This window comes from Pantherophis guttatus, chromosome 2 (assembly GCF_059756535.1).
Source record: "Pantherophis guttatus breed Tessera chromosome 2, ASM5975653v1, whole genome shotgun sequence".
NCBI lineage: Eukaryota > Metazoa > Chordata > Lepidosauria > Squamata > Colubridae > Pantherophis > Pantherophis guttatus.
The window spans coordinates 141,288,169-141,316,137 of NC_142064.1; the positions used below are offsets into that span (position 1 = coordinate 141,288,169).

Consider the following 27,969-nt stretch of genomic DNA (forward strand, 5'->3'; position numbering starts at 1 on the left):
TTTAGTTGTTAAACTTTCACACACTTTTCTTTTCCTTTCAATCATATTTATTTTTTCTCAAGTTTCACTCATTATATAATAAGTGGCCCAATCACTTTTTTATACTCTCTCATCTGATTCTTATCATTTTATTCATGTCACATATTTCTTTCTTTCTATCTATCTATCTATCTATCTATCTATCTATCTATCTATCTATCTATCTATCATCTCCTATGGATCATATTAATTCAGGATACTGACCATTTTCTAAAACTCATATCTGCTTCTTCAATTACCACTATTCCCTATTGACTGGAATTTAATATACAGATAATATTCACCTATGGATTCTTTCTTTCATATCCACCGACATGGACCGACTGTAATTTGCACCAATTCATCCTTTTTGATGAACACTTTTGGTTTTTTATTCATAAAAAAGGCTAAACTTTTACTTCCTTGTATTTATCAACTTCATTCCACAAGATAGGTCAACTTTCAGCCAATTCCATTATACCTTTCTTGTTTCTTTTAGGTATTTATGCATCTATGAAACTATTTTCCTCTCCTTCAGAAGTTAATTCATGCTCTTTACCATTTACTCCACTTACATTGTGAGCCGCAGCACTGTAATGCCACCTTGGTTTTGTTCTATTAAGTAAGTACAGTAAAATAATTGCTAAACTCTCAAAGATTAAATGAAGTATGTTAATGTTGACATACTCTCTAAAAACAAAGAGGATGGGAACTAATTATATCTACTGAATCTCTGGCAGAAATCAAGAGAGACAATGTGTGATGCCCAACACATATGGCCGTATAGATTTAGTGCCCCCAAATCTATCTTAAAAATGATTTATAGTACCTTTCAAATAGTTCTCAGCACCGGTAAAAACTATGTAGAATTTAATTAAAGACTGAAAGAATGTCACGTTTTATGAATACCTTTGGAAGCACTGCATTTGGAATAGTTCTGAACTGCAGAGGATGTGTACAAATTCTCCAGCCTTGTTCTCTAGGATAATTTGTAGGCAAAGTTAATATAGTCCTCCCGAGAATCGCTCGTTGAGGCCTGCTGTTTCAATTCTCCATCAAACTCTTAAAAATCCTGACAGCAAGCCATGCATCAATTGCCTGACTCTGCAGACTTGCCATTTGCCTCTCAGGGGGAATTGACAGCAGTAATATAGAAATGTTAGTTCATCACTTCATCTTGTTCGAAGTTAACTTTAGCAACTCCAGGAAAGAGAAAGTTCAAGTAAACAGCATAAAGGTTCTGCAAAACAGATTCCGACTGCTGTGGTTTATTTCTGTGCACTTTTGAGCTTCAGCATTGGCTGCTCTGCTTCACCACAGATGAAACTTTTAATATCTGAAGGCAAAATGTCATTTCCTGGCCTGTGCTGTGAGACAATCAGGCAGTCAAGCCCTTTTTATTATGGTTGGGTGCCAGCAATAATGGCTTTACTTCATTTCAGGTCAGGTTTGGCTGCATCTTGTTCCAATTTGATTCTTCATTTGTGTATAAAAGGTTCACTAGCAAGTCCAGCATATGTAATCAACTGGTTCATGTGCATTGGGCATGGAGGGCAAGATCTCTATCAACACAACTTAGATATAGATGGTTTTGAATAAGCCTAGTGCAGAAAATATATATATATGACTCACAGACCACAGTGGAGAACATATAAATAGAAGAGTGGTTGTAGAAATCAGAGAACTGTCATAGTATACATGTTTTGTAACCGGTTTAATAAAATACCATAGCTTATATGCTAATCACCCACTGTCACAAAGGGGAAGCAGGTCTCTATGTCAACCTTTGCTTAATTCGCCCAATGTCCAGGCCTGGAAAAGAGAGATCTCTACAAAACCAAATATTGGGTTTATTTATGCACTTATTCTGATACAGGTGAAGCCAATGGGTGTTTGAATGTTGATTATGATCAAGTATCGCAGTGGAGGGGAGAGTGGGGGAACACATTCTATTCAGGTTTAGGTTCAATGAAGATTCTCAAAGTTTCAAATTCTATTTTGGGTTATAAAAAAGCAAAGGAAAAAATGAGCTCAAGTTTTTGGTTTAGGTTTGGGTATAACATTCTATTGATCTGGTTGTATGAACTATGGTAACCCCCAAAGCTGATTCAAAAATAGCATATTTTTCAGAGTATAAGGTGTACCTTTTTACCCCCCAAAAAGGGGGGTGAGAATCTGTGTGAGTCTTATAGTCCAAATGTAGCCCCGCCCAGCCTCTGAAACGAGGTTTCAGAGGCTGAAAAAAAGCTTCTGAACCCTCCATTTGAGAGGCTGAAAAAAAGCCTCTGAAATGGAGGTTTCAGATGCTGAAAAAAAAGCAAAGTGCAGAGCTCACAACCAATGAACCTGTTGCTAAAATTCACCTCTGGGAACAGCTGATTGGGGATATTCAAGAAGGCAGATCCCCCCCCCCAGCTTTTTTCTTATTTTCCTCCCCAAAAACTAAGGTGCGTCTTATACTCCGGTGCGTCTTATAGTCCGAAAAATACGGGTAAGTAATGTGACACACACTTTTTTCACTATTTTCTTCAAATAGAAATCCAAGGTATGATGAATGTATCTGGTGCTCGAAAACAACTTTGAACCTTTCAGGGCTATTAAAATATGAAATATAAAAATATTTACAAGATTTTACAGGGGGCTTAGGAAGCAAAGATTATAGATCTTAAATCATATCAGAAGATAAGATGGTGAAATCAAATATAAGAGATACATTTTTACATTTTTAGTTGTTGGTTTTATCATAAACATTTCAGCAGATACACAGAAAGGAGTGTGCTTGAAAGACTTTAGATCCTTGTTAAATAAAATTGATTTATTTTAACTAATTTATTAGTAGTGAACTTACACAAACGGATCACAGAATAATAGTTTTGTTATTCCTCTTATTTTTGGGATTTTAATGTTTATATAGGTTATATTACTATGGAAGAATATTGTTGCACATGGTTTTTATGGGAAGGAAAGGGAAAGGGAAAGGAAAGAGCTTGTCTGGGAAAACAGGCCTTAATATTTTATATATCAACATTTGCTGCACCAACGGAATCAGTACTTTTGGTCACAAACTTCAGAATTAGCACATCTCTATTCTGCTTATTCACAACTGAATCTGATACAGAAAAATGACCTGCAGGCATTAGCATGCAGTCTGTTCATAAAATCCAGAATTCTCTGAAATCCTGGTGTATCCTTCTCTTAACAGTGTACTTTTTAAAATGTTGTTGTTATGACTGCTATAACATGAGCATGATAAAAGATAGCAACATGTGTTATGCATGTTTTCAGTGTGCTCACATCCTGGATTATTGAGTTGAATCCATGGCCACCTGCAGGAGCAAGTAACATCACTTGTATCATAAGCTCACCACACAAATGGACAAATAGCACAAATTTGTGTCGGTTGCATAATGTGTCACAACAAGCCCAACATCACATTGACATCACTGTAACTTTTGCCAGATGCCTCTGGGTGTACTTCTTTGCTGAGATGTTCACAGGCAACCAGAGATAATAGTTTTTTTTCTTTCTCTTTGGAATTTGGCCTACTCCACTGATAAGAGTAGAAGAAACAGTTATTGACAGATTATCTTGGCGCAATGAAGTCCCCCAGGCCATGAAGTGTAAGATGTGATTGAGGACTGTAATGAATGAGGCCAAGAATGTCTGTGAATTATGGAAATTAAAGTCTAATAAATCAGGAAGGCACTGAATAGGGGAAGAATATAGTGTATATAGCACATATGGATGGAACTATAGGCATTTTTAAGAATTATTTTTTTACTTTATGATAATATAAAATGACTAGAGAACAATTAAAATACAAAGCAATATATATATTATACCAATAATAAAAATAAAATGCATGGATGTTATTTTCTAAAATATTACACATATTGTTCTAAATATATAACTGTGATGCAGTTTATAAACAATAAGCCAAACTTGCTCATATGGGATCATATTGATCGGTTTCTTGGTCATTTCATCAATAAGAATCAACTTAAAGGCCAAAAGTGATATGTACCTTTGGTCGAAAATTAGTAGCTGCAGTCCATGATTCAGTCCAAAGTAGTACTTTGTTACGGCAAAGCAAAACTGCACTTTTGTTCTGAGTATACGCTTGATAAATCCAACATTCTCCATAACTCTATAAATTCCAAATTTTGTATATATAATTCAGTAGCCCATTAACATTTTTAAACCTTACTTCACAAATTCATGTGAATAATGATTTAAATACCAGCCCCGAGCAAGGCCATTATAGAGCAAGTCCAAATCATATAGGTCAAAATCCCTTGAAATACATTTCATTTTCAGCTCATGAATTAAGATGGTACACCGGACCACTGAGTTATTAAGATAAAATATTAAATGTTATGTGTAAAATTTTAAGATATTTTAAAAATTAAAAAGATAAAATATTAAGCATCTTAATTATGCCTTCTACTATTGTTCCAGTCTGAAATGAAACTGCTTTTCTTTTGGAAACTCTCAGTTTAATATACAATGGACACCAATTTCTTTCTGCAGTAGAATTTATAAAATATAATCTACATTTCGTTGTTGGCAGTCAAGATTTACCAGAAGATACTATCTCTGAACCTTTATTACATATGACCTTCAGACAGAACAAAATGCATCTTATTTTTGAAAGTATTCTTCCCCATGGCTGTATCATTTAATGGCCTCCCTGTTGTCACCTAGGATAAAATTGTTCCCTCTTGAGATAAAAAATGATGAGAAAGAAAGTAATAAAATTATTTGATGCAGATGGAATAGGGAATGTTGTGCTGCACATAGTGAAATAAAGTTTTTTGAGACAAATCTAAAGGAGAAGGGGGAGTCAGGCTTTTCTGTTGGTAGGTTACCTACTCATCACCCAACATATCTTTACTGAGAAGGATTAGAGATATCCACAGCTTTCAAACATCTTTAAATCTGATGAACATCCAAACTGATTTGCCCTAAGATATTGTTCTATTAAAATATGGCTAAACTCACTCTGAAAAACAAGAAGTGAATAGTCCCCAGTTTCAGTAATAATAGCACTTAGATTTATATACCATTTCATAGTGTTTTTACAGTTCTCTCTAAGCAATTTACAGAGTCAACATATTGGCCCCAATAATCTGGGTCCTCATTTTACTGGCCTTGGAAGGATGGAAGGCTGAGTCAACCTTGAGCTGGTCAGGATCGAACTTCTGGCAGTGAGCTGAATTAGCCTGCAATATTGCAATACTGCATTCTAATCACTGTGCCACTATAATGGCACATTATAATAATCTTATAATGGCTAATAATTATTAACCTGACTAGTTTCAGGAAAACTAGTCCTTGTAAAAACAGACTAACAGAAAACTCTTCAATGGTCCAGAGCCAAGTAGAAGAGAATGAATAAAAGTAAAGGGAAAGGAAGGGTTAAAAAAAAAACAGTATTACTTTTGTTTCTTAATAACCTCAATCCTAGGTTTACAGGTAAAATCCAGACACAGCCACTGAATTAACTCAATACTCTCCAGCAAGTTACTTTTTAGTCTACTTTGAGAAGTTGAGAATTCAAATATAACAAGAGGAAAAAAATATTTTTAATCCTTCATGCACACATCAGAATCTGCATCTGTCTAAATCAAGTAGATGATAAAAACAATAACTTTCTTATCAATAACCTAAATTGGATTGCTTAATAGGAATAAAGAAAAAGCAAGTCTTGCAAATGTGTTACATTCCCCTAATAATGCATAATTTATCTGGTTTTATCACTCAGAGAACATGCCATAAAGCATCATATTCAGTCTGTTTTGATCATGTTGACTTTGAAACACCTCCTTAATATTTGAAGTAGCCTATGTCATACTTAAAATGAGTATGTTAAATTCATTTCACATTCAAGACAATTTAAATCTGAATTTTGATTACGTGACCATGGGGATGCTGCAACAGTCGTTAGTGCAAAAAATAGTTATAATTTTTTTTTCAATGCCATTGTAACATTGGTCACTAAATAAACTATTGTAAGTCGAGGGCTCTCTGTAAAAACAGATAGACAGACAGACAAACCATGTTGGAAGCTGGCAAAAGGGATAGGCAGGAAACTCCTCAGTTTCTACGGAATTCAGGATTGGAGCTAGAGGAGAACAATTCATTATTTATTATGCCAACCCTACTCCATCAACATACTCATTTACTTATTGAGGTCAAGCTAGGGCTTAAATATTAGACTCCTTATTCCCACTTGCCCAGGATCCAATTTCTCTTCACCAGCTCTGTTCTGTTTCCTTTGCCGCCTGCATTTTTGCTCATAATGGCTGACCATTGCATTTCTGGCTACACTGCCAATACGTTTTTTACTGTGCATTATTGTCCTTAGCTTGCAATTCTAAAAACGTGTTAGCAGAAATGATTGCCATCCAATACTAGTTCACAAATTCCATTTTTGGGTGCTAAAGCAGTCTTTGCTGCAGCAAGTTGAGGACCATATTAGGGGGAAAAAAATAGGCAGGGCCATGTCTCAGTCTGAGAGGGGAAACAAGTGCAAAGCTTAAGTCTTTCCTTCTGCCCCTTAAAAGCCCTAAAACCCACAAAATGAAAAAAGGACCCCAGAATTAGCTTTACCCAAATGGGAGGAGCTTTAGGGGACACAGTGGAGATGCATGTGGACTTCAGCTATTTTGCACCTCTCATTGAGAGACATTTACTCTCAGTGCCCATCAAAGGGCTTATTCAGTTTTAGAAATGGGGTGGAAACCAAATCTGCTTCCTTTCCCCAGTATCTGAGCCAGTGATCAAATTTAGTTCATATCCCACTTCTAAGGCCCTACCACTTGTAGGACCAAACACCTTGAATGAGTTTGATATGACAGTTTATTAAATTACAGCCATCTCAGAGCCAGTTAATTACCATGGATCCAGGATTTCTTCTCAAATTAACCTGGACCACATACTTTAGCCCTAGGCCAAATCGGCTGTCTAAAGCTGCAGATCTCTAGTGACGTTCTACCTGAAGAGAAAGACTAATAAACAAAAGTTCTGTTTTCAACAGCCAAATTCCAATGAAATGTGAGAAAAGTCCGAGTCAAATGGTAAATCAGATAGTTCAGTACTTCAATCATGACAGCCTGGAGTTGCCACAGGACACAAGGTGAACCAAGAAAAAATATGTTTGAAAGAATTTGGCAACATTAGAATAGGCAAAGGATGCCAATTTGTGTTCACGGCTCTGTTTTTCTAGAATGCTCAAGCTGTATCACCGGCTTTTTCATCACTCCCTGCATCTATGCTTATGACCTGAAGGAGATTGCTAACCACATCTCGTTTTTGAGTCAGACAAAGGTTGGTTTGAAAGGTGATCAATTGTGCTTTGATTACAGAAACAAGACACTGAAGTCTGGATGGAGCAGAAAGGTTCTTGTATATTATTCTTGGTTTTCAGAGATAATGATGCTTTTTAGAGAAGAGTTCTCTGCATTGGATTGATCTGATTCATCATCTGAGAATTTCTTGGCTGAAAACCCAGTCATAAGGGAAGAGTTCAAGTTGCAACTCCCCCGCACATCAGCAACGAAGGTGTCATTATTTGAGTAATATGGCATGGGATTGCGGCAGTCCCCATATATCCAGCATATCATGCACAGAGGTTGTAAATAAAATAGTCAATTACAGTCCAAGAACTTGAAAATGAGCTTATAGGCATCTACTGTAGCAATTTGATTTTGGTCAATTACAGACTCTTTATCTGTATTGGAACCTACCATTTTAGATTTCAATAGATTTTCATTTGAAGCATTGATCTCAATTATAAAATGAACACATAGCTATGTGCACTATCAGCAAAGCATGTCACAGAAATGGGGAAAGCCGCATGGTGGCAGAGTTAAAGACAAGACTCACATAAAATAAAGCATTAACATTTTCAAAGCTCTTTGCAAAGATTAGAATAAGTGTTTTAATTGATGCTAGTCCTGGTCATTTACACCCAACTAAGTTTTATTTCTGCCTGATAAAGATTCTCTCTGTAGGCAGCTGGTAAACACAATACTGAAAGGTTGACATTAGTGATTTCACTACAGTGTTTCTATGCTGTTGTTTTCCTCTCCTAGCATCCCCATCAGGTCTACGCAATCCTGATCCTGTAATTAAGATAACAGAATTGTTGCAAGCAGATAAAAGATCAGAATGAGGCTAGGCAGCTTAGAGTACTTTGCCATATGAGATGTTCACAGGAATTAGAAAATCAGGCTTCCCCATCTCAAGAAGCGGATCAAGAGGAACCATGTATTGTCAGCACCCTCCTGTTTTACTGCCCAGACGGTGCCTCCTAGCTTCCTCTTTTCTGCAAGCACTCCTTAGCTTTGTTCACCTGCTGCTTTGGTGTCACAATGGCATTGCTTTTTGCTTGCCATAGTTTTATGCTGTGACCTGCCCCATTCAGCTCATGCCTGCAAGCTGCAGCTCCCTGAGTGTTACTGCAAACAAACAATTAAGACAAGATGAGCTCTCAAACTTATTTTATTTATTTTATTTATTTATTTCGTCAATAATGTATTTTATGACAGATACAAGTGTAAACATAATTATAAATACATGAAAAGGATACGAATAAAAGAAAACATTAGGACAGGAGCGGTAAGCACACTGGTGCGCTTATGCACGCCCCTTACAGACCTCTTAGGAATGGGGTGAGGTCTACAGTAGACAGTCTAAGGTTAAAGTTTTGGGGATTTGGGGAAGAAACCACAGAGTCAGGTAGTGCATTCCAGGCATTGACAACTCTGTTACTGAAGTTGTATTTTTGGAGTCTAGTTTGGATCGGTTTATCATGAGTTTGTATGTATTGTGTGTTCTTGTATCGTTTTGGTTGAAGCTGAAGTATTCATTGGCTGGTAGGACATTGTAGCAGATGATTTTGTGTATGTTCTGTCCCTGTCGCACGCACACACACAAACAGCCAGCCAGGAGTTAATGAATCAAACAGTCAGGAATTCCTTTAAGATAACAGTCTTGGCAGCGAACCATGAACTGCCTGCCAAGAGATTTTACTCACTAAGGGAGGTTTTTTCTCCTCAGTCCGATATACCAAATTAATTCCACAAAGCAAAGAATTGTCAAAGTCCAGTCTGAAGAAATCCAAAAAGAGATTCTAACAGGGTTCTAGAAACACGATATGACTTCCGAGCTTTTCAATTTGTCCGTCACAAGGCCTGAATAGCTGACACACCCCCTTTTATCGCTTGTGGGGTGTAGTCCAGTGACTCAGCTCAATCTCTGGCCTGCCCACGCCTCTTTCTCTGCTGTGCGCGCTTATCCTTCCGACGCTGTCTGGGATCCAGCCAAAATTCATCCCCCTCGCTCTCTATCTGCGGCTGCTCCGAAGTGCCTTGCTCCTGGCATATCTCTTGGCCTTCGGAGGAAATCTGAGGCATTGCCAGAGAGGAGGGTCCTGGAGAGGGAGGCCTTGCGAAATCCTCTCCTTCACCTTCTGAGTCCTCTCCCTCTGTTAGGACAGGCTTGGGGGTCGGAGTCACAACAATGTACTATGCTTAGGTCAGACCGAAGACAGCGAAGTTCTAAGTTGTCTAAGCCCCAAATTTCGAGTCTGGTGGCATAAGGTATGTTGTTGCGAGCAGAGGAGTGGAGGACTCTTCTTGTGAAATATCTCTGGTCTCGTTTGATTGTATTAATGTCTGATATGCAGTGCGGGTTCCAGACAGATGAGCTGTATTCAAGAATTGGTCTGGCAAAAGTTTTGTATGTCCTAGTTTGCAGTTCAATATTACCAGAGAAGAAGCTACACAAGATTAGGTTAACAACTTTTAATGTTTTTTTTAAGCAATGCTGTTACAGTGAGCTCTGGCACTTAGATCATTTGAGATGAGTACTCCAAGGTCTTTGACAGAGTGAGGGTCGTCTGTTAGGTTGTATCCGTCCAGCTTGTATTTTGTGTTCTGATTTTTTTTTTTTTTTTTTTTTTTTTGCCAATGTGTAAGACAGAACATTTGTTGGTTGAGATTTGGAGTTGCCAATTGTTTGACCATTCTGACACATAGTCGAGGTCTTTTTGTAGAGTAGCAGCATTGTCAGTGGTGTTGAATACTGGAACCCGTCCAGGTAATCCCTACTCACCTGGATCACTCAGTGTTCTTATCACCCATTTTACTCCCTTTCTCAACCTCTGGCTAAAAATAAATTAAAAAATCCCCAAATGAACCAACCAATGTTGGACAGCCGACTTATAAGAATGCATGACAAATCTGTTTCATCCAAGAGAAAATTCATCTGCTGGGCTAACCCAAATCATCTACCACTATAGCACTTCTGTTAGAGGGCAATTGGGGGAGGGGGCAGAATCAAAAAAGTAAAGTGGTTGTAACCACATGATCAAAGACTTGCCCGTTTTTAAAATGTGAATTGTACATGTGATGCATGTAAAAAAAAAAAAAAGAGAGAGAGAGCGGGGTTTCCATCACAGGTCAAAATTGCTATCTTTTTTTTTTATCCCCATCCCACAAACACCCTTGCCTTCATCCTTTGAAGTTCTCTCTGGATAGGTTGGAGAAGGAAGAGGAGCAAATAAAAGCCTCTTGCCTGGTCTAGCTAACTTTTATTTTTCACAGAGAGAGGAAACGGAGATAAATTAGTAGCAGTACTCCTAATCCTTCTTTCTCCTATATTGTCAGAAGTCTGCAGAGATGCGCAGTCTGCTAGGTCAAACATCTCACTACCATGATCTACCTCCTTTAATTTGGTTTTGCTATAGTCGTGGTGCTTTCTTTTGACTGCTGCTACAACATTTTCTGAAATTTCCTGTGTGCAAAATGAAACACATGCTCCAGATGAAAGGATCATCTCATTAGCTGATTTCACCCTTATCTCAACTCTAACTAACATTGCATTTCTTGATCACAACAGAGTTGACAGCATGTCAGTTTGTAATAGAGTCGGACCAGCTTTCACAACTTGGCATTGTCTAGAAGGTTTGGGATTTCAGTTCCCAGACCTTCCAGGCAACTCCATTTCCCATCCTTTGGATCTAACTGGCTTGTGGAAGAGGGTGGTCCTGGGTTTTTGTTTTTTTTTAATAGATAGGACCTTCACAATTTGATGAAGTATATAGGGACAAGTGTCTGGGTCTAGGAGAACCAAGAAGGTGAATAGGGGATTGCTGCTTCCTGCTAACTAAAACTAAGATATTTGAGGTAATTCTCACTCGCTGCAAATGGGATCATCAGAAGAATGAGGCAATTATTCAAGATTGCCAGCATTTACTCTTGCAAACGAGCATCAGTACTACACCTTCTACTATTGGGCATTTATTTTTCGTACATTAATCAGGTTTTCCAACTTTATTCACTGCACATTTGTTTCCAATTGCTTTTGAAAGAGCTTATCTTTCAGTTATGACACTTCCTCAAAGTTAAATCCCATAGATGGAAGAAGTAAAAAGACTCAAGTCTAAATAAATGCTCAGCCTAAATAAATGGATTGGGGTAACATTTAATTAGAACATTAAACAGCCTATTCTGAATGTTGTCAGGGATGGTGAAAGGCAGCACAGCTTTGGTGGATAAATGAGACAGGTGTTAAAGAACTGACGTCAAACTTTTTCCTTCTACATTAATTGCCTTGAACAGTTGCCAGAGCAAAAAAGAAATGGACCATATAACAACCTCTCTAGCCCTCAGCCAAACAATCAAATAAATCAGTTAACAGATATGCACAATCAAACACTCATGAAAAGCACCAAGAGAATCCCTACCAAACCATGTAGGAACTGCTGTCTGGGTCATGTCCCCAAAACTATTCAGACCGTGGCAAAAGCTCTGTTCTGTGTTGAAGGAGTCTCAGACCATTATACTGTTCCAGAACTCCCTTATAACTGTCTGGTTTGGCTCTTCAACCAAACAAGACAGACACAGACTTCAACGGATAATTAGAACTGCAGAAAAAACAACTGCTGCCAACCTGCCTTCCATTGAAGACTTGTATACTGCATGAGTCAAAAAGAGGACTGTGAAAATATCTACAGACCCCTCACATCCTGGACACTAATTGTTTCAACTTCTACCCTCAAAATGATGTTATAGGGCATTGCACACCAGAACCACTAGACACAAGAACAGTTTTCCCCCTGCATGCCATCACTTTGCTAAACAACTAATTCCCACAACACTGTCAAACTATTTACTAAGATTAGTAACTATTACTATTATTCTTCTCATCCTTCCTATTACCTATCTTCTTTTCTATTTATGACTATAACCTTGTTGCTTGTATCTTATGATTTATATTGTTTTATATAGTTTCCTACTATTTCCTAGATTGCTTATTTTGTACCCTATGACTATCACTAAGTGTTGTATCTTATGATTCATGATGAATGTATTTATGATGACTATGATTCATCACTTACATCTTTTATGTACACTGAGAGCTTATGCACTGAAAACAAATTCCTTGTGTGTCCAATCACACTTGGCCAATAAAGAATTCTATCTTCTATAAAGAATTCTATCTATTTCTTGACTTCCCAAATTAATGATCCTAAATATCAACAGCAAAATTATAATCGCTCCTGCTCATTGTTGGTAGGAAACTGATATATGCTATGAAAGTACTGTATAATAATCTAACCTACTGTACTTGTAACAGTAAAATTTCACCTTCATAACCAGAAAAGAGGTCCCCAAATTTTCAGCCCATATCTACATTGATATCACTACATTTATACTCTGTCTCTGGTGACCCTCAATCAATAGGCAAAGAAAGTTGCGAACCCAAAAGATAACCTATCTTTAATTGAAATACTGATTGACTTTACTTCTCTTATCCTAGTTTTTTTTTTAATACTGAACTATCACAATCTGGAAAACACTGTCCAAACACTACATTTTGTTCACTGATCTCAATCTTTAAGTCTGATTAAAAAGAATTGCATCATTATCTGACTTTAATGGAACAAGTTTATTATCCTCTCAGTTTGTGAACTCTGTTCTGCAGATCTATCTATGACACTGAAAATTAGCCCATCAATGTGCATTCCAAGCTATCATACATCTTTTACGCACTTCCATTAAGAAGTGAAAACATACATACAAATAATTTGTCACATCTAAACCAACAATCAATCTACTGTTTTCTTTTGTTACTTTTGTGACAAGATAGGACACTGAATGTCCTTCATACTAGTAATGAAAGAACCTATCTTTTAGGTTGTTCTACTCCAGAGACGATGTTGTAGACTGGTTTGTCAAATATGTAAAAACATGAATTATCTCAAATGTTCCTTCTTCCACTTCCACTAATGCAAACTTCTCAAAGCTACATCAGCAATCAGCATAATGCCAGAAAGGTCATGTGATGTTTTGCTGTGCTTTTTCCCTTCGCGGAGCTGGGGTGGGCGTGACCTGCATGTGACACATTTGCCCCTTGGGCTTCCAGTTTGACACCTCTGCTCTACAATATTTAAAATATTTATCTTACTTGTAACTTGTATATTTCCATTCAGATCAGCCAGAGCAACAAAACCAAGTATCTAGTATCTACCTATTAGAATATCTATCTATCTATCTATCTATCTATCTATCTATCTATCTATCTATCTATCTATCTATCTTCACACCCAAGTATCAAAAATTAAAATTAACATAATCAGTAAAATATATAAAAAGAACATCTTATAATACCAATATATATGTAAATATGTATATTATAAAAGTATTGTGTGTGTGTGTGTGTGTGTGTGTGTTTTCATAGATTTTCACTGGTACAGGTATGCAAGTCTTGGCGTATTCAGGTCTTTTCCCATGTAAGATTGAGAGTATCTTGGTGACGTTTCAACGAGGTCCCACTCATCATCTTCAGGCTGGTGTCTTCGGCTTCATGCTTGTGCAAGGAAAGCGTGATCAGAGATGCCGTCTCTCTATAAATACTGGTGGGGAGGTGTGGATTGCTGGCTTTGTTATTGTAAGCGGGTTGGTTGGCTGTGTTGTTACATCTTGATTAGTTGATGGAGTTGATGTTTGCAGACATCAACAAGATACTCTCAATCTTACACGGGAAAAGACCCGAATACGCCAAGACTTGCATATATATATGTGTGTGTGTGTGTGTGTGTGTGTGTGTGTGTGTGTGTGTGGTTCAGTAGCTAAGATACTGAGCTTGTCGATCGAAAGGTCGGCAGTTCAGCGGTTCGAATCCCTAGTGCCGCATAACGGGGTGAGCTCCATTACTTGTCCCAGCTTCTGCCAACCTAGCAGTTTGAAAGCACGTAAAAAATGCAAGTAGAAAAATAGGGACCATCTTTGGTGGGAAGGTAACAGTGTTCTATGCGCCTTTGCCATTTAGTCATGCTGGCCAGATGACCATGGAGATGTCTTCGGACAGTGCTGGCTCTTCAGCTTTGAAACGGAGATGAGCACCGCCCCCAAGAGTCGGGAATAACTAGCACGTATCTGCGAGGGGAACCTTTACATATACATACACACACACACACACACAAATACATACATACATACATACATACATACATACATACATACATAAATACACATGTTGAAAATTAACAAAAGATAGAGTAGAAATTTTAATACATACATTTTTAGGCAGAGAAAGCTTCTTAAAACAAACCAGTGAGGGAATTGCAGAGGTAATGCCCTTAAAGAAGGGACTGGTGTCTCTAACCACAATACAAATATAACTTGGCAGCCTCTTTAATCTGCCAAGTCTCTTTGTTGCATTTATCTCATCCTCAGACTACAACTGAGACAAGACTAAATTGTCCTGAATTGTTCCGATGTTAAGGAGAACAATCCTCTTTAAGCCAGGAGCAAGATGGTTAATATCTAAAGTATGTTGCTGATAATCCCCACAGAGTATAACCCAGAGACCTATAAAGAGGAGCAAGCCAACAGCTATTGGCCCCTTTAAGTTGAGGCAGGATGATGCCCCTCCCTCTCCTTGTATTTTGGGTATTCTTTTTTACTGACACCCTCCCTATTTTTCCCAATGAAGAGTTTAACTGAGCTTCTAGCTTGTGCTGTACCTGACTGGTAAAAAGGTAATGTGGAAAAGCCAACTTTCTCAAAATTCAGTAGCCCCCAAAGCTCATCAATCAGGGATTTGGTTTTTAGCATTACTTTAGTCATTTTCCAATTATAATACTTTTGCAGGTCTGCAAAATTTTGAAAGAACTTGTGTTTATAATGCATCTTACTGAAGCACTAACTGGTGGATTGTGAGTTGCACAAACTGCTAGCCTTTAAGAAAGGCAGCTCTCCCACTTTCCTGAACAGGACACCGCCTCCCGGATAATATTCGAAACTTCTGGGTTTTGTTTATTTTACTTATACCGGGTTAAGTTTATTTTAAAATGCCAAAATCTACCTTCCCAAGCCCTATCCCACCTCAGTGTCCAGACTGGTATTCAATTTTATCCATCTTTATTATTTTTATAAATAACTCAAGGTGATGGACATATCTAATATTCCTTCCTCCTCTTATTTTACCTAGACTGGACGGGAACTTGTAGTCTCCTGGTTTCCAGTCTTTACCATTAGACCAAACTGGTGCAGTAGATGGTTTCGTGCAGAATTGTGTAATTTAGAAAGTTGGAAAGTTTAAACAATTCATTGCTTAACATAACCTATATACCCAAACCCAGGGCTCCACCTTTGGCAGATAGTCAGAACTAACAGATAGGAAACAACAAATTTTATGTCAGTTTAGTTTTCTGCTGACTCCAGGACAGCATTTATCTGTGTGGATGGCTGTGTGGATGGTCTAAATAAGAAAAAAAGGCAGTATGTCTTACAGTCGATCTATGTTACTTTGTTCTTTTTCTCTTGTATAGAAAGTAGGTTTCCTTCCACTCCAATATATCTAAAATGGAATTAACTTTTATAACTCAGCAAGGTAAATACAAAGCTTTTAAGGGGAGGAAAAAAAAAACCCTTAAAGTTTTGTCATAAGCTATCACAACAGTAGAGGCAGTGACTTTGTGTCTGGCTTTATGAAAGGCAATTCAGCACTCAAAACAATTCAGTCTTTAGTTTCCCTGTGAAACACCATGGAAAATTGTTTGCACTTAAGCTGTGTGCTGTGAATGGGAAATAACCCTTGTTTCTTAAAAACAGCATTAACTATAAAAAATGCACAATGTTTTAGAATGTAGTAACTGCAGAACGAAGCAAAAACCATGGGTAACCATTACATTTGTATTCGTGTGAGGGCAGTGGTGGGTTGCTCCTGGTTCTGTCCAGTTCTTTAGAACTGGTAGTAAAAGCGGTGGGAGGCTCCGCCCTGCCTGGACGTCATCATTGACGATCTGTGGTGGGAGGCTCCGTCCACCTTCCTGGACGTCATCACTGACGATCTGTGGTGGGAGGCTCCGTCCACCTTCCTGGACGTCATCATTGACGATCTGTGGTGGGAGGCTCCGTCCACCTTCCTGGACGTCATCACTGACGATCTGCGCATGCGCATGCGCACTCCCGTTGCAAACCAGTAGTAAAGGTAAGTAGAACCCACCCCAGCGTGAGGGTCGTTTTTATTTAATAAATAAGTCTAAAGAATGTTGCCATGGGAAATCAAGAGTTCATTTTAATATTAGCTAAGCTTCAAAAATGATTAATCAAGGTGGAATAGCATGGAAATCCTATGATTAGATCCACCAGCCATGGGTATCCCACAAATTTCAAATTACACTCTGGGGAAAAAAAAACTTCTATTTTATTTATTTTTCTTTTATTTTATTAGTTCGATTTATATGCCGCCCTTCTCCAGAGACTCAGGGTGGCTTACAATGCATTAAGCAATAGCCTTCATACTTTTGTATATACCTGCTTAGTAGGGCTTTTTTGGCCTCCCCAAGCGGTGTTCTATTTTATACAAAGTCAGCTTATTGCTCCCACAAACCGGGTCCACATTTTACCTGCCTCGGAAGGATGGAAAGCTGCGTCAACCTTGAGCCTGGTGAGAATTGAACTCGCAGTAATTGCAGGCAACTGACAGCTAAGTGCTACTTTAACAGCAGTTTAGTCTGCTGCGCCACCAAGGCTTCTGTTCTGTTCTGCTCCAAATAAATTTAATCAGGACTAGAATAAAACATTTTGTTCGATTGGCAATTAAATCTTTAACATTGAAAATGGAACAGCAGTTTGCATTGCACCTGAAAGCAGGAGATTAGCTTTGGAGGTGCTATGGCCACACAGCCCACCATGGTTCTCTTGTTTACCACTCTGATGCGGTTTGACATGATTTTACTTGTCATGGCTGAAGCAAGTTTTTCCAACTGCAGGACAACATGAAATGCAGCAAGGAAAAACATGAAAATCCTGCAAGGCAGCCAGTGACTTGTTGATAGCTCCTATTTAATCCCAGTGCAATCACCTCTCTCCCAGCCCCAAAACTGGAAATCACCGAGAAAACACCTGAAGAGACTTACTGTCCTATATACTACTGTGGGAATGATGCAGGGAGAGCAGAACAGGAGTACTTAATGCCGCAAATGGTCATGTTGCTAACCAGGTACAAATATAATTGTCATAAGAAACAAACAAACAATGACATACAAGTGTATTAAGAATGTCAATTAGAACTTTGATTTAAATCAAACATACTATGGAAATACTAAAGAAATCTGTAAAACCAGAGAAGAGCAATGGATTTACAATTCCCAAGGGAATTCTAATATGGCTGCTCATCTTCCTTTTTTGAGAGAACCCATGATCAGGTTATGTCTTCATTCTATATAGCTTGTTCCCCTTTTTAGACAAGATATGATTCATTCGTTTTTTCAGTATTTCCCTTGTTGGATTAAAAGAGACTGATTCGCTGTGCAATATTAAAAAGCAGACAAAACATTAGTCACTAGTTGTAGCACTTGTTTTACTCCTCTTATTACCGTTAGAAGAATGAATACTTTTCTCCAACTATAAAGAGTACAAGAAACAGGAGAAAATTAGTCCTGTTTTATCACTGTCAATAAATTATTCAATTATTATTTTTTTGCTCCTTCACAAATCCTTTCTTCCTTAAATCTAAGCTAACTTCAGCTGAGTTTCCCAGACCATCAGCATATTTTTAAAAATGCCATTGAGCCATGTAGTGAAAATAACTGGTTGTCACTCCCTCTTTTCACTCAAATCTTATTTTACACTGCAGTGACAGCTCCTTGTTTTGCCTTGTGCAAAACTGTTGAGTCAAATGCGCCATATTCATATTTCCAGACTATTACATTTTTTTTTACATCGTTTCCTTCTGAAATCCCACCAATCTGAAATTAACTGGAAAGGGTAGACAGGATTGCCCTATTTGTAAATGCATGTTATTCTTAAATATCTATTTGTAAATGTAAGTTCATCTTAAATATCTCAAAAGTGAATTTGAAAATGTTTTGATTCAACACAATACAGTATACTCTTATGGGTCACTGAGCTGTGTATTTTTCTATATTACAGCTATTTGTCCCCAGTTGATTTTAAATCTGAAGTCAAGAAAATATATTTAAAAGCATATACAACATGGAATATACAGATCTGATTTAAAAAAAACCTTAACCTGGGGTTTGATTTTCTGAGTTAGAGCACTGATGACGAGAGTCATATTTAGAAAATTATAAAAAGCAATTATCGCTGAGCTATACCCCGTGAAAACACACACACACACACACACACACACACACAAACACACGTTTTCACGGGGTATTATCAGCGATAAACACACACACACACACATTAATTGTGTATTTGTCCAAATATTGGTAATGGGCAAAATCTTATGGAATGCATGGGCTTCTTGATTCAGCCATCTCTCAGAGCCATTCCAGAAGTTGTCACTAAACTGTGTATTTTAATAGGAGAGAGGTGGAAAAGGGAATGAAGAACAGTCAAGGGTGAGGCTACCTTCAATTGATATCTTTCTTCTGGAGCGTCTGTGCACAATGGCAAAGCATAGTTTAGAAAAGCATTTTCAAATATTGCCCTCTCCCCCCCCCCCAAAGAACCCTCTTCAATGAGCTGTACCCTTTTTTTAAAAAGAAAATGTTATTATTTCTTATTGCGATAATGAAAACCAACAGATATTTGGAAATTAACCTGCTGTGCTCTCACATAAAACAAATCGGATTCATAGCAATGCAGACATAAAAATGCAAATGCACACCAGCCCTAGCCCCCAAATTAGCATAAAAGTAAAGCAGTTGCAATCATAAAAGAAATATGTATTAAAAGAGGTATTAAAATTAGCGTTAGCTTTTAGCTAAAAGCCAATAATCAATACTAAATTATAACTTTTTATCTCAAAAGGTCTGGGAAAAGACATGCAATGACTGTAATCATGCAGTTTAATGCTACTGTATGAAGGAGAAAGCCATCAGGAATAACTTGCAATATAATCATAGCTGGATTACCAAATAAACTGAAAGTGATGCTACTTATCAAATGTTGAGTAAAATAACATGGCAATATTCCAACACTGCTGTGGAGGTTAATTCTCCAATAAAACAATTCTTCCATTTTCCTAGTCATAAAAATAGTCATGTCATTATTTCTAATTCTCTGTCATTCATACCCATACACATTCCCAAATATGTATGGGTGTGAATGTTCCTATGATAAGGATAAGGAAATGATCTCATGATCAAGATTTTGACAACATGAGGATTAATTTCTGCAGAACAAGGAGAGTCTTGCTGAAGGCAGAATTGTATCAACTTTTCCTCAAGGACCTTCCTGCAATCCATTATTCTCATTTGAAATTCTTCTTGCGCACCTTGGATTCACAATTTGTCCCTTGTATCCCTTTCCAGAATAGGAATTCTTCTTCGGAATACACATAAAAAATATTACATCTCCTACACTCATTAAATGTAGATTTTGCCTGATTTTGTAGATGAATCTTGATGGATAGCCTTGCTGGAAATAATGAATTTGTGTGTGAATTATCAAGGTAGGAATGGGTTTCAAATGGAACAGGGAATATGGATTAGACCATCATACCATTAATGCCAATTTATCTGAGTACATCTCTGAATGAGTACATCAAAGTGCTCACATTCAGGAATACAGGATTTGAAACTATCACATAGTTCTTTTTATTTGATAATCTCATTTCATAAAAAAAGAACTACCTGTAGACATATGGGGTATCCATTAGTGTTTTTGACAGACAGACAGACAGACAGACAGACAGACAGACAGACATTCTAATTTTGTGCCTGGTGAACATGCCTGGTGAAATGATTTCTGAATGGGTATTTTACATAATGACTTTCTCACTGAAACTTAAAAAGGTAGCCATTTACACTAGCAAAAAGAAGGGGCTATTTTCTCCCATTATATAAGTCAGCTATTATCAAGGGAAAGAACCTGGAATTTTCCATCCTGGAGGAACCTTTTGGCATGATATACCTCAATTATTATGCTCTGATTAGTTTTGAGTGCAGAAAGTAGCATAGTCAGAGAATAAGCAAATGATGACACATGAAAATTCTAATTGATATGAAATACTGATGTATATACTGATGGATAGAGATAGGAATTTCACTGGTAATACTTTTATTATGGTTTGGCCAACTCTTTCATGAAACTCTTTCATAATATACCAAGCTCTAAATCTCATTATTACTGATAAGTGAACCAATTAATTGAATTATGCATGAAGTACAATACTACTAATTAAATATTTTACCTCTTGCCATAGAAATCATTCTGTTGTTTAAATAGCAATTGTTGTTTTTCCTTCTGGACATCAGAAGGACCATTGTCTTCATCATGATATTCTTTGTTTTTTGACTACCTATTTTATACAATCATCATCTTACATCAGTGGTCCCCAACCTTTACGACTTGGCGGCCCAGCGGGGTGGGGGGATGAGATGGGAACCACCCTGTGCAAGTGGTGGACTGGCGCATGCGCCGGCCCACCATTTGTGCAAATTGAGCTACACCCATGTGCACTAGCCCACCACTCATGCAAGTTGAGCTGTAGGTGTGTACACCAGCCTACTGCTCATGCAAGTCAAGCTGCGCACGCATGCGCCAGCCAGCCACTTGGGTGGCCCAGTTCCAAAGAGGCCATGGCCCAGTAGTGGGCTGCAGCCCAGGGGGTAGGGGACCCCTGTCTTAACATCATGCGTTCTTTTTTAGAACAATAAAACTGTCATTAACCATCAAATGCCAGGCAATAAAAATATTCTACATAAAATACATTATATACACATTTAAAAATAACATAGACCCAAGCTGTAATGCAAGTCTATTGATAAAACTCATGTTTTATATAATATAGTGTAGTATATTTGAGGAGCAAAACTTTCCAAGTGCTCTGTTTTCTCACAAGCTATCCAACAGAATTTCTGGGTTCAAGATATATTGATCAGGTACACTCCATACTGAGCACTGGACCTTTGCGTTGAATTTTCAGTACATAAACACAGGTTGTATATGTGTATAAGAAAAGGTTGTCAAACCAATAGCTATTCTTCTGCAGTTGATAATCTGACTTGAATCCACAATGTGCTGAAGTCTGTGCAGACAGGCAGCAAAATGTGACTTTCATTTCTGTATATTTATTTTTATTTTAAGCTTCTGCATGTTAATTTTTCTAAAATCAATAATCATCATGAACTTGCATGAAGCCCACTTGAAACATTCAAATGGACAGTCTGGCTAGGGCTATTTTGCCCTTGGTTTGGAACAAAACATTTTTCTTTCCATTTTGTGCAAATTTTGATTCATAGCCACTGATGTAGTTTATTGTTCCATCCTAACTAGCATTGCCAATACTGATTTTCTAAGAAATCCTCCGGCACTTTGGCATACTATAATTAGAGATAAGTACTCTATTGTAAATGATATTATGTCATTCTCTCTAGCTTGTTTCTACCTCTACTTTTTTCTTTGCTAATTACTTGAGTCAAAGCCTATTGTTTTTCAAATCCCTCTCAAAAAATCAGAGTGACTTCACTATTTAATCTGATGAAGTGATTATTGTATTGGTTTTCCGTGAACCAGTCTTCTTAAGAAGAATCAAGCTCTGCTAGGTCTTTGTTTTAGGAAGCTGTCTTTTACCACTAGCAATGCCTAAAGCGTCTTAGCAATCTCTGGGTTGTTCGCTGGTTGTATTACACATGTAATGTGTCTTCCTGCTTTATCATCAGTCCATTGCTATATAACAGCATATGACATATAGAAGTTGGTGATATTATGTTCCCCAATTACTTCTGTCAATCTCCATACTTGTATTTTATTCTTAAACATTTGTAGTATTTTTATGACATTTTTCTGAAGTAGAAGACAGTAAAGCAGAATGAGGCAAGAGAAGCAATGAAAGTGATGTGAGTGAAATGAACATTGAAACAAAAAAGGAGCATCATTTTAATCACAATGGGACTTAAAAACAGACTTTTTCTGTTGAAAAAGAGATTTTGACAGAGAAATCTAAAGTCAGAGTGCTTCAACATCAGATTGTTCTAACATATTTGATGACAGATTATCAGGATAGCAATGTGGAAAGAGCATTATTTGCTGCCTTGTCTATCATTTTTCCTTAAAATAAATCTCCTTTTAAGAACAGCTAAAGGGAATTGAGTTTAGTTCATCTCTTCCCCAACATACAAAGGCAAAGGGCTGGGAGATCACTGGATTCTTTGGATATGAATTTCTTTCCTCCCATTTCTCCTAACCAACTCCTGCTTTTCTTTGGCATTCTACATTTCATATTGTGATTGTCTTTCCTCTCCAAGGAATCCAGCTTCCAAAGCTTGTCAGTCATTTCTAGAGAGGATTAATTCTGTAATAGGAACAGAAATTTGTTCAGCCTCTAATGAAGCTGATTGCAATTAACATATGCATTAAAAGTACATCACACTTTATTTCTACTGGCAGGGTGTCAAGTTAACTACATGGTCCTAATTTCTACTAATTTATATAAATAATTATGTACTATTATTGTAATGAGTTTATTTTGTTTTATTGGCATGCTTAATGAAGAAAAGGGTATGGGCTCCCACCCTGGAACCAACTTATTAAAAAAAATAACATTCAAATTAATAGTTCTACAGTTCCTTTTTCATAATCACAACACACTAATAAGACTATTTGTCAATGAAAAGGTAAATCCTCTTTTTCTTCAATATTTTTAAGGAAAACTTAGATATATGACAATCAAAACTCCCACACAATTAAGGCAAATTTTACAAAAGCAGGGTAAATGTCTAATCATAGTGGCCACTTAAAATAAGACAATACATTATCTTTGTGGTCCTGTGCCAAAATCATCCAATCTTAGTTAGGGGTCTTGTGGTTAAGATTCCAGGCTACAAAATAGGAGACCTTGAGTTCTAATCCCACATTACGCAAGAAAGCCAGACGGATGACTGGGTATTTTCAAAGTTAATGCATAACACTGAATTATGGACTGTTTACTTGGATTATATCTTCTCAGCCTCTAGTAAGCCATCTTGTTCATGCATGCTCTTTTATCCTGCTTCCACAATTCCTTTTCTGTTGACTCCCGTCACCTTTCTGTTGCAATCTCTCCTGACAAGCCTTCTGCCATTTACAAGCCTCACTATATATTGCTTCCAAATGCTCCATTCCTTTTACAGTGTATTCTCACTCAGCATCTCTGGAGGCCTCGCCACAAGCATCTTTATCATGCCCACATTAATTTCAACAGGGTATTAGAAGATACTGAAGGTACCAGGAAAAAGGAAACAAAAAGTGTAAACTTGCTTCAGGTTTTGAACAAAATTGTGATTTACAAATGATAGAAAACACTGTAAGATTTTAAATATTAAAGGAAATCTTTGAAGAAATTAGCAGTCACAATATCAACAATATCAGTAACAATGTCTGCTTCTATGGATAGACTATGTTCAAAAGATATTAAAGAAGGAATAACAGATGAGAAACAAATATCGCTTTATGCAGAAATAGTAGAATCAGAAATATTGAATAAAAATAAAAGTGTGAATTATAAGACAGAAGGCAACCAAAATGGAAATACAAGTGATAGGTGAAGAGAATGACCTGGATATGGACTTTTTACTGGATATATAACTTTCATAAATCTGTAAAAGTCACGTACAAGTGAAATACCTTAGATCTTACACAGAACACAGATGGTAATCTATGCCACAAAGAATATTATAAAAGTGGTACAAACAAAATTCTTAAGAATCTTAACAAAGATAGGAACATATTAAAAATTCTGCCTAGGAGAGGTGTCAACATCCAAGATATCTTAAAAGATATTCCATACATAAAAGAACCTCTAGTACTAGAAAATGAAATCAGATCAGTACTATGGTCATTACCAATAGAAAGTTATTATTTATCGGAAGGCTACAGGAATTAATGAAATATGTAAGATATGGCAATATCTAAAAAAAATCTGTAAAGGTTCTAACCAAATTCTGCCAGCAAATTCGGAAAATGACAGAACAGTGTCCAGCAGACTTCAAGAGGTTACTTTACATTCCAATACCAAAAGACTTAATAGATTGTGCAAACTATCACATATTTTCCCTAATTTCACATAATAGCAAAATAAATATTAGGCTCATCAAATGCAGTTTAGAGCGCTACATGGGAAGGGAAATGGCAGGCATTCAAATTGGTTTTAGAAAAGCTGAAGAATAAGTGATTTTATTGATGCGTGCTGGATAATTGAGAAAGCCAAAGAATACTCAAAGACTGAATACAGTATATGATTCATTGGCTTCGAAAGGTCTTCATTTGTGTCAACCATGTCAATCAGTATAATGTCCTTAGGAGAATGGGAATCCCAGAGCTTCTTGTTGTCCTGATATGAATTATGAAAAGATAAGAATCCATAGTCTGGACATAGTAAATCAAACTGACACTAGGTTGGCAAGGGAGAGATATAAGATTATATACTTCCTCTTATTTATCCAATTTATACTGTATGCTGAAAAAATATTAAGGAGAACTAGTATAGAAAATAAGTGTAATTTTAAAATTGCAGGAAGAAACATCAATAACGTGCTGCGGATACTTCTCTGATACCTGAAAATTCAAATGAAAACTAAGGTGGACAGTGCAAAACCGGAACTATGATTGAATATAAAGAAAACCAAACTGATAACAGCAGGTATATTAACAAGGCAGAATTGACAATGAGGACACTAAAAGCGATGGATAGCTTCCTCCTTTTAGGATCAATTATCAACAATAAAGGAACCAGCAGTCAAGAAACATGACATAAAGTAACACTTGGTAGGGTAGCCTCAAAGACCTGAAAGACATCTTGAGGTGTGATGAAGTCTATATTGTGAAGGGTGAATTATGAGCAGTTACTCAGAGCTGAACTTTAGCCATTGAAAAAAGTTTTCATTGTGATATAAAACCTTGGTTTCTCTGATTTCCTTGACTCCCACACTTAGTATCTCAACAAGAATGATATATCAAGTAACCTCTTTAGATGACCTACTTAAGGACGAACTTACCTTACCTATGGCTTTTAAAAACATCGTTAACCACATGAGTGCCTCAAACTGATTTTAGACAGGTCAGAAGAAATAATGTAAGTTGATATAACTGCCAAATTGAATTTGTCTAAATAGTTGATTGACATACAGGCCCCACATTTCTATGATTTAATGATGGAGTGATACGCATGCTCAGGAATATTATAATGAAGCTGATGAATGAGATAAAAAGTATATATAAATATAGCGGGGACTTGATAGGCATGTTTTGAACATTGCTACTAGAATTTTCTCTCTTTGTGAAAAGTAAAAGAAGTGAAACTTTAATAATTCTGTATCTTATTCTGCCATTTTGGGGAAAAAAATCAAAAATTTCTACAAAGTTAAAAATCTGTGATGTTCTATGGAGGCACAGTTGGATTTGAACAAGTAAAATAGGAAAAGCATTCACTCTTTTGAAATTTGGTCTTGAAAATGATTGAATACTATACATAGCCAAGAAAACAAACATATATTTCATAGACCAAATCAATTCAGAATTCACATTTGCATCACAAATGACAAATTCAGACCATCACATTTTGTATGCATTATGTGAATACCTGTGGCATGATGACTCAGCGGTTATGATGCTGAACTGAGTTTGAACCTGAGTACCATGCAATGAAATAAGCTCCCATTACTTACTCCTACTCCTGCCAACCTAGCAGTTTGAAAGCATGGAAATGCAAGTAGATAAATAGGTACTGCTTCAGCGGAAAAAGTTACTGTGTTCCATATTTTCATGCTGACTACATGATGACCAAAGTATCTCTCAGGCCAAGCAGGCTTCTTTGACTAAGAATCAAAGATAAGCACTGCCTCCTTGAGTTGGTCACAACTGGAAAGGGGAAACCTTTAAACCTTATGTGAATTTATTTTATTTTATTTTATTTGTCAAGAACGTATTAGGTAATAAGTATAAACATAGACTGGATAAATAAAATAGATACAAATAGAGGAAACATTAGGACAGGGACGGTAAGCACGCTGGTGCTCTTATGCACGCCCCTTACAGACCTCTTAGGAATGGGGTGAGATCAACAGTAGACAGTCTTGGGTTAAAGTTTTGGGGGTTTTGGGATGAAACCACAGAGTCAGGTAGTGCATTCCAGGCATTGACCACTCTGTTGCTGAAGTCATATTTTCTGCAATCGAGATTGGAGCGGTTCACTTTAAGTTTCTATCTATTGTGTGCTCGTGTATTGTTGTGGTTGAAGCTGAAGTAGTCATTGGCAGGTAGGACATTGTAGCAGATGATTTTATGAGCTACGCTTAGGTCATACCAAAGGCAACGTAGTTCTAAGTTTTCTAAGCCCAGAATTTCAAGTCTGGTGACATAAGGTATTTTGTTGCGAGCAGAGGAGTGGAGGACTCTTCTTGCAAAATATTTCTGGACACGTTCAGTTGTATTAATTGATACATAATACTCAATTCTCATGATACATCCATCCCATAAACATGGGAGGAGATGGAACATGGAAGAGGAGGATAGAACTAAAGTGGATGGACTTGATTACAACAGTAATGAATGCATCATTGAAGACCTAAAAGACCAACAGATATATAACTATGTGATCACTAAAAATCAACACCTACTTGATGGCATTTAACTAGTCAAAGGAATTCTCTTTTCACCTCTTCTGAAATAGTATCCAGGTCAAGCAGACTATAATAGATTATATAAAGTCTCTACTTTCTGATTTTAGCAATAACAATACCAATATTTTGGGTAAATTCCATATTCTACAATTAACATGCAGCATCAAATGTGATATACCTGATGATTACATTTTCATATATTTTTAATTTTAATCTGGATCATAATTATAATAAGGATAGAGACAAATGAAAAGGCAATAATTGATTTAATTCTAAATTAAATCAACGGAGTATATATAGCAGAATAAACATGAGTGTTAAAAAAAGAAACAAAAAACAGCAATCGAAGGAAAGATAAAAATTCCTTTGAGCCAAAGTCCTGAACTTTTTCTGCTGCTTAACTCCCTTAATTATGTTGCTGTCCATTCTCAGATTCTTTTGCCTCCATGTGGAACATCAATCATCTAGTCCATCATCTCAGCTGCCTGGAAAATCATAGGATTGAAGGGGCCACTTAAGCTGCCAACTGCAGGAAACCAAATTAAAGCATTCCGAGAAGATGACTAAGCAATCTCTGCATGAACACCCATGCCATAAAGGGCAGCTCACTACATCTCTAGGTAATTGTTTCTAGTGTTCAACTTCTCCCACATTAAGAAAATCCAAGGAATTCTTCATGATTTTTATTTTTATTGTTTTGGCTATTCTTTATGTAAGGAATTAATTCCCAAAATGCATCAATTTAATCTCTTTCTAGTTTTAAAAGTCCTTTTGACATTTTTTTTTCCTGGAACTCCTCTTTAATTTCTATATTTTATTGTAACTAAGTCAAACTTCATGTAACTTATCTGTATGCCACTATC

At 36.9% G+C, this 27,969-nt stretch overlaps 1 protein-coding gene across 2 annotated transcripts in view; it reads right to left on the minus strand.

Annotated features, from left to right (window-relative positions):
* Nucleotides 1–27,969, minus strand: part of CA10 (carbonic anhydrase 10 (inactive)) — a 390,380-nt gene that overhangs the window by 255,816 nt on the left and 106,595 nt on the right. The gene's annotated exons all lie outside the window — the stretch shown is intronic.